The following is a 12,095-nucleotide window of genomic DNA, read 5'->3' on the forward strand; positions in this document are numbered from 1 at the left end:
CGTTTTCGGATTAACGAACATCGAGGTATAGGCAATTTACGTGTTTCGGAATTACGAACCTTCGGAATTAAGAACCTTCGGAATTACGAAGTGTAGCCGGTAAAACATTGGGGCAAGACCCAAGGACACTTTGTCGTCCAAAATGGCTCCCCTTTGCCTGAAGAGGACATGATTTAAGGTATTATGGTATATATGCAATGGTTTCGGGGTAAGTGGTACGTTATTGGGACAGGTTAATGGGCACCCAGTGCTCCATTTTCTTCTTCATAATTCCGAACTGGATTTTATTTTAATGGAGTCTAATATGCCTTCCGCACCTCCCCTAAAAGAATAAGACATAGTTAATTCTAACATCTCCTTGTATTTTGGTCTCTACAAGTAGTTTTCAAGGGTCAAGTAATACATTTGGGACAAAGAGGACAATCAAACCCAATATTACTGTCTAAATGGCGTTTGATAAAATACCATCACTTATCATGTTTATAATAGATAAATTTGCACAATATACAGTGCGTCCCAGAAAAAACGAAACCGAGATTTAGCGATCATTTATCATTACTTAATCATACATAAAATAGACAAATGACCAACCAATTTAAAGCTTAGAATCTCCTCTTTCATCTGATATTACTTAGATTATTTCTCATTCACGCATGAGTGAGAAAATACAATTTGAAGCAAGGATATCAAAAAACTCATTTGGCAGGGGGTATCTGGGTTTCAAAAAGAAAACCACATTTCTGAAAAGTTCAACATCTCCTCTTTAATTTTGATACCTAAATTACAGAAAATGGTCAAGAAATAACAAAGTTTTGGTCATTTGAAATAAGGCTTGAATTTCAATAATTTCTTAAAATGAAGAGGTTTTCCAGGCTGGCTTTCAAACTCACTCGACACTCTGTTTTGTTGACGATCAGTCATGCATTAAATCTTTTGTTTACCATGCGAAAGCATCTGTGGAAAACCGGCGAAAACACGTTTATCTCATGAAATTATGGAAAAACAAGCATTTTTTTGTCTTAACCCTGGACCACAGAGACGGGTTAGTGGCTAGGGCGACCCCGATCCAATTGACCGTAATATAGACAGATTTTCGACACCATACCAATTATAATTTCCTTTGTCGGGTGAAGGTGGGTTTTGAACAATGGCAAGCCGCCATGCCTCAGCTGGATCAAAGCTATTGCTTTGATACAGTACACGTATGGGAGAAAGTATATAAATGTGTGAAGTTAGACATGTACTACAGCTTTGGCAAATCTTTTATTTAAATATTGTGTGAAAGAAATGGTAGGCGTAGCTTAAATGGTAGGCGTAGCTTAAATCAAGGTTCCCCAGAGCTATCCACCCTTGGAAAAAAAATAAATTTTAAAGTTTAGCAATGTTTTGTGAAAACAGTCGTCATGAATATTCATTAGGTGGGCTGATGATGTCCCATCTCCACTTGTTCTTTTGTATTTTATTATATCAAATTAGGTTTATTCAAATTCTTTCCTCCAAGATCTAGAAAAATTGGATTGACAACTGATTTAGTGCATTAGATATTTATTTCTGCAACTTATTTCATTAGGTGGGAGACATTAGGGAGACATGTTATTCACACAAGTCTGAAATAATGAAATAATTATGATTTTATGCAATAACATAAGAAAACGGAAAGTGGAGATGTGACATCATCAGCCCACCTAATGAATATTCATGACGACTGTTTTCACAAAATATTGCTAAACTTTAAACTTCAATTACTTTATTATTTGTTATCCGATTTTGATGAAATTTTCAGTATTTTGCTCAGTGAATTCCACTCCATGTATTAAGATATAAATATTTTCAGTCCGGACCATCAATTTAAGTGATGCCCGTACTTGGAAAATACATCTCTAAATGCGATAATTCATGAAGTTTGACCTTTTCTTTATTAAAAAGTCTTTGAACTAAAATGGCAAACTCTTCTTAAGATCTCATTTGTCAAAAAATGGTTAGGTCCATATTTTTAATACATTTTATTGTTTTCTTTCTCAAAGAAAATTTGAAATTCAAATGAAAACTTGAATAAAAGTGGCAAAGAAAAATCACCTTTTTAATCAAGAGAGATTGGATTCATTTCATTTTGCTTGCGAAAGGGTTAAGTCCACAATGATTTATTTCTTTAAATAGGCCTATATAGAAAAAACAATTGAAGAGAGATAGATTTCTTCTATACCCATAAAATATGATTTTGCAACTTACAAACTTAGTCCCTGGTGCACTAATATTATGCAAAAGCCCAAAAAATAATTTCATATCGAGCATGTAAACTCTCGTCTGAAAATTCCCGTGATTCACAGATAAGCGTTTCAAGACACGTCAGCTAAGTGGTAAGACTTGTCCCATGGTTTTTGTGAGTATGTAAAAGCCACAACTTTAAGCAATTTTACAAGTCACCTTTAACATTCTGAAAAAAAAAGTGACGGAGCCATTTTAAAGCCATTTGGATTCATCTAGGATTTTTAGGCATACTAGAAAATGCATCTTACCGTAACAAGTCCGAAAATATTATTTCATTCTTGAGACAATACTTCAGACACCATTATCTAATTATAATTAATTTAATGATTTATCAAAGATATATAAGATATGATACCATCAACTATCTTCTTTATAATACATAAATTTGCATAAACATATATTGTGCAAATTTATCTATTATAAACATGATAAGTGATGGTATCTTATCAAACGCCATTTAGAGAGTAATATTGGGTTTGATTGTCCTCTTTGTCCAAAATGTTTACTTAACCCTTGAAACCTACTTGTAGAGTCCAAAATACAAGGAGATATTAGAATGAACTAGGTCTTATTCTTTTAGGGGGAGGGGCGGAAGGCAAATTAGACTCCATTAAAATGAAATCCAGTTCGGAATTTTGAAGAAGAAAATGGAGCACTGGGTGCCCATTAACCTGTCTCAATAACGTACCACTTACCCCGAAACTATTGCATATATACCATAATCATATCCCCATAAGGCGGCCTTGAATTATGTCTTTTTTAGGCAAAGGGGGGGGGGGGATTTGGAGGCCATTTTGACGACAAAGTGTCCTTGTGTCTTGCCCCAGTGTTTTACCTGACCTTTGAAACCATAATATAGTCACGAGGGCCTTGATTGATAGAGATGAACACCTATTCTGACTTTGCCATAGTTTCAGGTACCATGGTAACATGGTAACTAAACACAACAATCAAGGACTCCATGGTAGTTAAAACAATGGCAAAAGTGGGCCACAAAATCATATCTTCAGGCAGAATTTCAGACAGAAGTAAATAATTTTAGATTCGAATGATCACTAAATCCACAGAAATGCGCCCCTCCCCCTCCTTCCTTCCCCGCTGGCGAAAACGCGCCCTGAAAAATTCCTGGGGCATATGAATGCAAAAAATAGAGGCTTTTAATCGTACAGTGAAAGTTGTAAGGAATTATTTTGAAAAGAAATTTTGCTCAGCTGTGAGATTCCAAGTTCAATCTGCCTGTGTCATGAACGTATACATTTTGCCACCATGCTTTAATGGTATAGTATATAAGAGTTGTTCGCTGGAACGAGTACTTAAAAAATTAAAAATGTGCAACAATAAAACACTGAAAATGTTATCAAATAGCTTCTATCGGTTGAACACATATTATACACCAAAACACTGGACTCTTTGACCAAATCTTTTCATCAGTGGAGGGAAAATTGGGTTATTTTACGAAAAATATCAAATGTATAATAATCGTTTTGCTTCAAAATGTGGGGAAGGACCCCCGTGATCTCAGGAGACTTCAAAGAAATCATGGATAATAAATAATTTGAAATAGATCTTGATGAAGATAGGTGAACTTCAAGCCTTGTTTTATACACACCTAAAAGCCTTTCTGTCTGAGGGAGGATAATCAATGACTTTTATTCACTTATTTCTTTTCAATCTTTGCCGACTAAAGCTATCGTTGTGGCTGACTAGAAACCGGTAAGTGAATAAATCATTGCAATCATCATTATTAAGTATATTTACCTTCCCCCAAAATGACAAATGACATTAATGCAGACAAATTACGACAAAAATAAAGATATCAATAAAAAGGGAGTATGGGCGCAGCTTCAATGTCATCCACGGTCTTTCCTCTTCATCGCGTTTTTTTTTCACAAGTTACAAAGTCTATGCCGAACCTGCGAGTATATGCTTATCATGCTTATTGTCATTCAAATATTTTGAAATAATTTTTCAGACGACAAACAAACAAAGATCAAATATTTCACCACAATTGTTCGTGACATACATATAAAAATACTCTTTTAACCCTATCTAGGCCGGGGTATTTTGGGAGTTCATATGGCGGGGGGGGGGGGGGGCTCCGAGCCCCCCCCCCCTTGAGATCTCGGCCGTCGACCGTGCTATTGCGCCGAAAATTGGCACACAGGTCGTGTAGGATATAATCTACAAAACTGTATAGTAATTCATTTCATGCGAATTGTTATTAAGTAATTATGCTAATTTATGCATAATTAGTATGGGAAATAATACTTTTTCTCCATAAATAAAGCACCAAATGTTCTAGTTTTTGGGATAGAAACTCTTTATGGTGTTCGTAGTAAGTTTTCATTTTAAAAAATGTGATATCAGATCAACTTCTTATGTATTCTATTGTTTTTGCAATTTCTTATGTATTTCTTTGTTTTTTAGACCTTTTGTTTTTCATTGTTTTTTCAATGAAATTCGTTGGGGACACTTCTAAGATGATAAACAGCATAAAATACATACATTTAGACCAGCAATACTAAAAATAATCATACATTTATGATTTTTTGATTGAAAACACAAATTTGATTGACTTTGTACACGAAATTATGTTTTTGAGCAATTTTTGGTCTGACATGCACTTAAATAACGTTGCATAATTTCGGAACCGCGTACCCGGATGACGCAAAATTGGTCTCAAAAGTTGCGCAAGACTTGAAAGTAAAAAGTCAGTGAGCGGCGCGGTCAAAAAAATTTGCGCAGCGAAAATATCGCTCGACTCATTGAGGGGGGCCTCGGAGCCCCCCCCCCCCTCCCCCGGCCTAGATAGGATTAATGGTCAAGTAGGCAATATTTTAGTTAGACTTTTTAAAACAATATTACCTACTTGACCATTAAAGAGTGTTTGTATATGTATGCTTATCCCATTGCATCATTCTACACTTGAACCCGGGACAATATCAACATTTTAAGTTGGAAGGTCATCTTGGAGTCTGGACACTTGTCCTGATTCATTTACCTTGAAAACTATAATTTATTGCATCTAATTTGATAACGCCACAGTAGGCAACGATTAATTTGTGATATTTTGTTTGGAGTTGAAACTACGACCTTTTTTTTCTTTGTCTTGTAACTAGCGTTGTTGACTCATTTGGGATTTTCAGGTTCCTATAACAATTTCCATTAAAGCATGGTTATTAACCTATGGAATAGATACCCCAAAATGTATCTGCAGTCTGTAAGATAGGTGATTTTTCGAAATTTGTTTGTAAATGACCGATATCTTGGACACCCACTTTAAAATCGCCACTTTCCTGGCTGTGGATTTTTTTGTTGGTTCTTTGCACGTTATTCTTGAGGTCTTAACACCAAAAAGTGTTGAAAAGCATTCTGTTGCAATATTCGGGTTGAGTGTACTTTTGGTAAATATATTGACTACATAATGATATTGATTACTTAATGTCTTTTCAGATCAAAGCTTGCTATCCTCAAAGTGTAGTCTAATTTAGTCAACATGCCTGTGGCTTTGTTCGAGTGGAGAGTCCGGATCGGAACCTTTATCCATAGGATAAAAGAGTATGTGGTCAGAGAGATGAGAGAAGAATTGCTTCAAGAACGTATTCAGAGGCTAAGGGTTCTTTTGAAACGACTCAGAGAGAAGAAGGGTGATTCTGAAGGAGGGTCGAAGGATCACAAGACCAGTCAAGATGAAGTACCCATAAAGTCATCTGATACTTCTTTGGAAAATCAGCAAGATGACTGCCATGCTGATCCATGCACTAAAATGGGTCATTCACCACCGTCGAGTTGCACAGAGAGTGTACATCATGTACCATCTGGTCAAAAGGTTGGTAACATTTCTTATCATTTTTTCCAACAATAAAACAAATTTTGGGGAGGTACTAGAAAATACCACTTCTGTTACTTGAAGCATGATTCCTGGGGGGAAGGGGGGGGGGGGCACAGCATTGTTCACAAACAATACAGTGCCCCTCCAATGCTTTGTCTCCTCCGGGTCACGGTCCGCTACTGTGCCCCCCCCCCCGAATTGAAAATCCTGGATCCATCCCGGAGGTGTGTGTTCAACATTCCTGTGCCTGTGTAACCCGACCATTTATCATTATTTTTTCTCTCAACAGGCAACATCTCAGAAAGACTGCACGTCTGTAGTTATACCGACAATGCCGGCACACTCACAGGTTACCTCAAAACTTTGCCTACCCCGTCCCTTTCTTTCTCCTTCCTTTTATTTTTATTTTCCTTTTATTTTCCTATTTTTTTCCGCTTTCTGTTTGCCTCTTTCTCACGTTCATTGTCTCCTTTTTCTTGTTCCTCTTTCCTTCTGTATCGCCTTTCCTCTTATCATTTCCATTTTTCTCATTACCTATATTTGTTTTCCTTCCCCTTTTCTTCATTTTTTCCGGTGGGGTCAAAGTTTTGGAGCGTGTCGCACCTCCATTCGCTGTCCCTTAACCCACGGATCTGGCACGAATGAAGCGGTTAATGAACAGTTACCTCAGCAGCCTAATCTACAGGAGTTAATGATTGTTACTGCGGGGGATGTGGAGCTCAACCCAGGCCCTTGTGGATGGTAAATGCAGGTTTATTAGATTACATAAAAATAGGAGTGGACTCTAAAACTTGTGTCAAAAATACTTTTGTCAATTTAATATGGCAACATTTTATATTTTTTTCTTGTAATGTATCTCAACATGAAATGACAACATTTTTTGTGTCGGGTCCGAGGAAAAAATCGTGCCGGGCCAAAATCCAAAGTGGCCGCCAAAACTCCCCAAAATCACAAGTTTGGCCACAACTTCTTTATTTGGTGGTCTTTTCTCTGGTTTTGATGTCTATTCACATGTTTTGGGGGCAGGCAATCTGTTTTGCCTGAAATTAGTACTTAAAAACCCTTATTTGTAGAGTTAAAAGGTAATTTTCCTGAATTTACATTCTTTTAGACCCTTTTTATATCTAAAATTGGGTTTCATCGTCTTTTGGTGCTTAGATATTGGATGATACGAGTCCCGCAATAGCAAGTAGTTTCATATACATGTATATTGCTCTTATTTCCGTTACTTTGGGTTTTGCGGATATTTGCGAAATATATCTTATTAAATAAAACAATGTTATTTATCCATAGGAGCCATGCAGTACACAATGTATTGTACATACTTCACTGCATAAAGGTAATGTATGTCAATGCATTGACCACCATGACAAGGTCTGTATATAAACTATAGTGTCATATATATGAGCTCTTAGGTTTAGAATTAGATGCCTTAGAAATTTAAGATATGTTTTGTCTCAGAAATTGAATACATGTTTTGTCAGATATGCTTATTCAGGGGGTGGCGAGGGGGAAATATCACTAATACTGGGTTATAGTCAACCCACATTATGACATTTACGCTGTGGCTATTCTGTTGCCATTATAGTAACTTTGCCATTCAATAGCAACTTGCATGGAATCCTTGATTCTGATTGGCCGTTGATCAGCGTTACCATGGTAGTTACCTGATCCCATAATCATAGGGTAGACAACACCACAACCATGTAAAAACAAGCCTCCAAATGAAGATATGGCTAAAAACGTGATGTGTTACATGTACATGATGTTTACACTGTATGTGCAATTTATGTTTATCATCGGGTTACATATGAACATCAGCTGACAAGCAATCAAATTCACAAGTCACATTCCAATTCTAAACCTCAGGAGCTCACTTCTATGACACTACAGGACTTGTTATATGTCATGGTGGTCAATGCATGGATATATATGCAGTGTTGTACGTGTATGTACATTAAATCGTATAACACACAGCCCTTATGGGCAAATGACATTTTATTATATTTGATAAGATATATTTCACAAATTTCCGTCAACCCCAATTTAGAGGAATAAAAGCAATATAGCTATATGAAACTGCGTACTACTGGTCAACTGGTATCGTCTAATATGAGACAATGGGTCTAAAAATGTTTTAATTTAAGTAAAATTACCTTATAACTCTACCAATAAAGGAATAAAAATACTATTTTTAGGAAAAACAATTTGCCTGCCCCCCAAAACATAGGATTAGAAACAAAAACAAGAGAGAAGACCACCAAATAAAGAAGTTGTGTCACAAACTATGAGGGGTTTGGGCGGCCATTTTGTATTTTGGCGTGGCACACTTTTTTCTCGGACCCGAGACAAAAATACTATTACCTCATGTTGAGATAAAGTAAAAGGAATACCAAAAAATCTGTTGCCACAGTAAAACAAAGAATCACCCATTTATAGCCCACTCCTAATAAAAGCTGAATTATATACAGTTTGAAGTACATTACAGGAAAAACGGACTTATTTACAATATGTTCATGCCTTTGTATCAAATAAGTTTACCCTAAAATATGGAATGTTATAATCCTATAACATGTCGCATGACATCGACGTAAGTGACTCTCCTAACATTCTTACAATACTTTATCGGATCATGATATGACTATTATATACTGGCGTGACCTCATGAAATAATGTAATAGAAAATGGGTATGAATTGATGGATAAATCAAAATTAATTGCAGTGTATTGAAGTTTACAAGAATATCACATTAATACTGTTTCTCCACGTGGCTTGCTTTGTCTATGCCCCTTTCCATCGCTACAGTTGCTGGAATTTCTATAAATACAGTTTTAATTTTTATCTGAATCCCTACTTGCAGTTCGATTTATTGTGCTCTTCAAGAAAAGGAACTTGTATTACTTGCAAAAGAGGTTCCTGGTAACTTATACGGTGCGTTGTGCATCAGCCTTGGCTTTAGCTATACAGCGGGCCAGAATGTTCTGACTAAACATCTCTTAGACATCCCAGGATCTTTGATCGAACTATTCTTCCGGTGGAAAATCAGGCAGAGAGATGACACAGACTGTCGGGCAGTACTTGGAGAGATTCTGAAAGAGGCTGACATGGATGCACTTCAGAAAAAGCTATTAGAAGGTTAGTACAATGTTTTACTTTGAAATTATCAGTTCTCATCGAGATCATCAACCTGTTACAAAGAATATTGTTTTCGACCCATTATTGCTGAAATTGTAGATATATCATTAGCTTCGTCTCGTCTTTACGGACATTTAAACTCACTACAGTGGATCTTATTATTCATCGTGTTTCAACATCAATTTCGTCATCGCCAGCATTATGGAATTTATTAAGGAACATTCGCCTTGTATCGTTTGGAATAACTCAGAACTGAATCTTCAAGTTATGTAAGATGTATTCTTTTGTTTATATTGTGTGTAAAAAAAATCAAAAGTAAAAATAATCTAATCAAAATTTTCTTTGTTATTTGTTCGGTTTTCAATATCATAACATATCATAACAAAAGGTTTTGGGGGCTTGTCCGGGAAGCGAAAATATTTTTCCCACCGCACTTGTGGACAACAATGAATATTCATTACTTTCGTCTTCGGAATAAGACTCCGCAATTACGCATGCTCGTGGACGTCTTTACAAAATTGTGGCCGTTCGCGTTGCATGCCATGAATGAATCAGCACCCCCCAATTGCAGGTACCCTATTTTATCATACCTTAATCACAAATACAATAGACAAATTACCTACCATTTTAAAGCTTAGAATCTCCTCTTTCATCTGAAATTATTTCTCATTCACGCATGAGTGAGCAAAAACAAATTTGAAGAAGGGATACTAAAAATCATTTGGCGAGCTGAATCTGGGTTTCAAAAAGAAAATCTTATTTTAAAAAGTTCAATATCTGCTCTTTAATTTGATACATCAGTTACAGAAAATGGTCACATTCTGGTTATTTGAAATAAGGCTTGAATTTCAATAATGTCATAAAATGAAGAGGTTGTACACGCTAGAGTTCAAATTCACTCGACGCTCCGTTTTGTTGACGATCAACCATGCATTAAGTCTTTTGTTAACCATGCGTTAGCTTCTGTGGGAAACCCTTGAAAACGCGTCCATTTAATGAAATTATGGAAATGCAAGAATTGTTTCGAGAGGGAACATATATCTTTTTACTTCTTGACCATTTTTGCGATTATGGCGTCAAATAAACTAGCAGATATTGAACTTTTTAGGCATGTGATTTTCTTTTTGAAATTCAGATACCCCCGCAAAATGAGTTTTTGGTATCCTTTCTTCAAATTGTTTTGCTCACTCATGCCTGAATGAGGAATGATCTAGGTAATATCAGATGAAAGAGGAGATCCTAAGCTTTACGTCGGTAGATCATTTGTCTATTGTATTTATGATTAAGTTATGATAAATCATCGCTTAATCTCGGTTTCGTTTTTTCTGGGACGCACTGTATAGGGTACCGGCAATTTGAGGGTGCTGACTCATTCATGGCATGCACGCGAACGGCCACAATTTTGTAAAGACGTCCACGCGCATGCAGATTCTTATTAGTAATAATGATAATGATAATATAGGTGATTCGTAATGCGCCAAACCCACTTGGCAGAGTGCCCAAGGCGCAGTGAAAGAAAGAAAGCAATAAAGAACGAAAGAGAAAAAATACAAATATAATAGTAATAGTTTCAGGAACAATTAAGAGTAGGAAGCATTGAATAGACGAGTCATAAGGTAACGTTTGAACGTGTCAATGGAAGTGCATTCACGGATTGTCAGAGGAAGATCATTCCAGAGAACAGGCTAGGGCCAGCGTGAGCAAAAACCCGACCCCCATGTGTTAATGGATTTGGGAATAACTAGGGAACCGGGGTTGGATGAACGTAGGGACCTGAAAGGAGTATATTTGTTGATCAGATTGATATTGTACCGCGGAGCAGAGCTGCTAATTGCATGGAATACAAGGAGAAGGATTTTGAAGATGATGCGATCGTTGACCTTGACCAATGAAGAGATTCCAGAATGGGTGTGATATGAACATGTTTTTTTTTTTATATAGGGTGACCAAACCTGCTTCATCGTTCTGGAGCTTTTGGAGTTAAGACAACTGGGTGTTGGGCGGGGTGTTTTGTAAATTGTAAAGCAAGGCATTCCCGAAATCAAGTTGTGAAGAAATCAGGGCATGAACCAATTTTTCAATAGCAGATTTTGAGAAATATTTTCTGATGAACCCAATATTACGGAGCTGCTACCTTACAGACCTACAGATGTTGGTTATTCGATTTAACATATACATTCCACAATCTAACATGACCCCTATATTACCACACGTATAGGACACATTGATGGTACATCCCGAAAAAGAGATGGATGACATCTTGACCTTACTAAGTTGAGCCCTTGAACCAAATAGAAGGAACTCAGTTTTGGTGGGATTCATTTTCAACGAATGACTATCCAGCCAGGATTGAATGTCAGCAAAACAATTCTCAAGAAGGGTGATTGCATTTGTTGCATCAGCCTGGTTTGGTTTGAAGGAGAGACAGAGTTGGAAGTCATCGGCATGGATATGATAATTGATATCATGACGTTGTAAGATATGTCCCAAACTAATCAAGTAAATCAAAAACAAAGTGGGCCCGCCCACAGAACCCTGCGGTACACCATGAGAAAGAGGCATACTAGTAGATTTTGCAGTCATCAATACAGACAATCTGTGAGTGACAGGAAAGATAAGACTGAAACTATTCATATGCCTGACTGCTAACATCAAATGAATTGAGTGTAGAACAGTATGATTGACGGTATCGAAAGCGGAAGGCAAGTCGAGGAAGAACATGGCTGAGATATTTCCTTTGTCTATACCTTGAAGAATCGAGTTAAACACATTGACAGGAGAGTTTCCACACCATGGTCGGGACGATATGCAGATTGAAAGGGATAAAATAAATTGTCCGAAAAATAATCAGTAAGTTTA

The sequence above is a fragment of the Lytechinus variegatus genome, chromosome 9 (genome assembly GCF_018143015.1).
Source record: "Lytechinus variegatus isolate NC3 chromosome 9, Lvar_3.0, whole genome shotgun sequence".
NCBI classification, from domain to species: Eukaryota; Metazoa; Echinodermata; class Echinoidea; order Temnopleuroida; family Toxopneustidae; genus Lytechinus; species Lytechinus variegatus.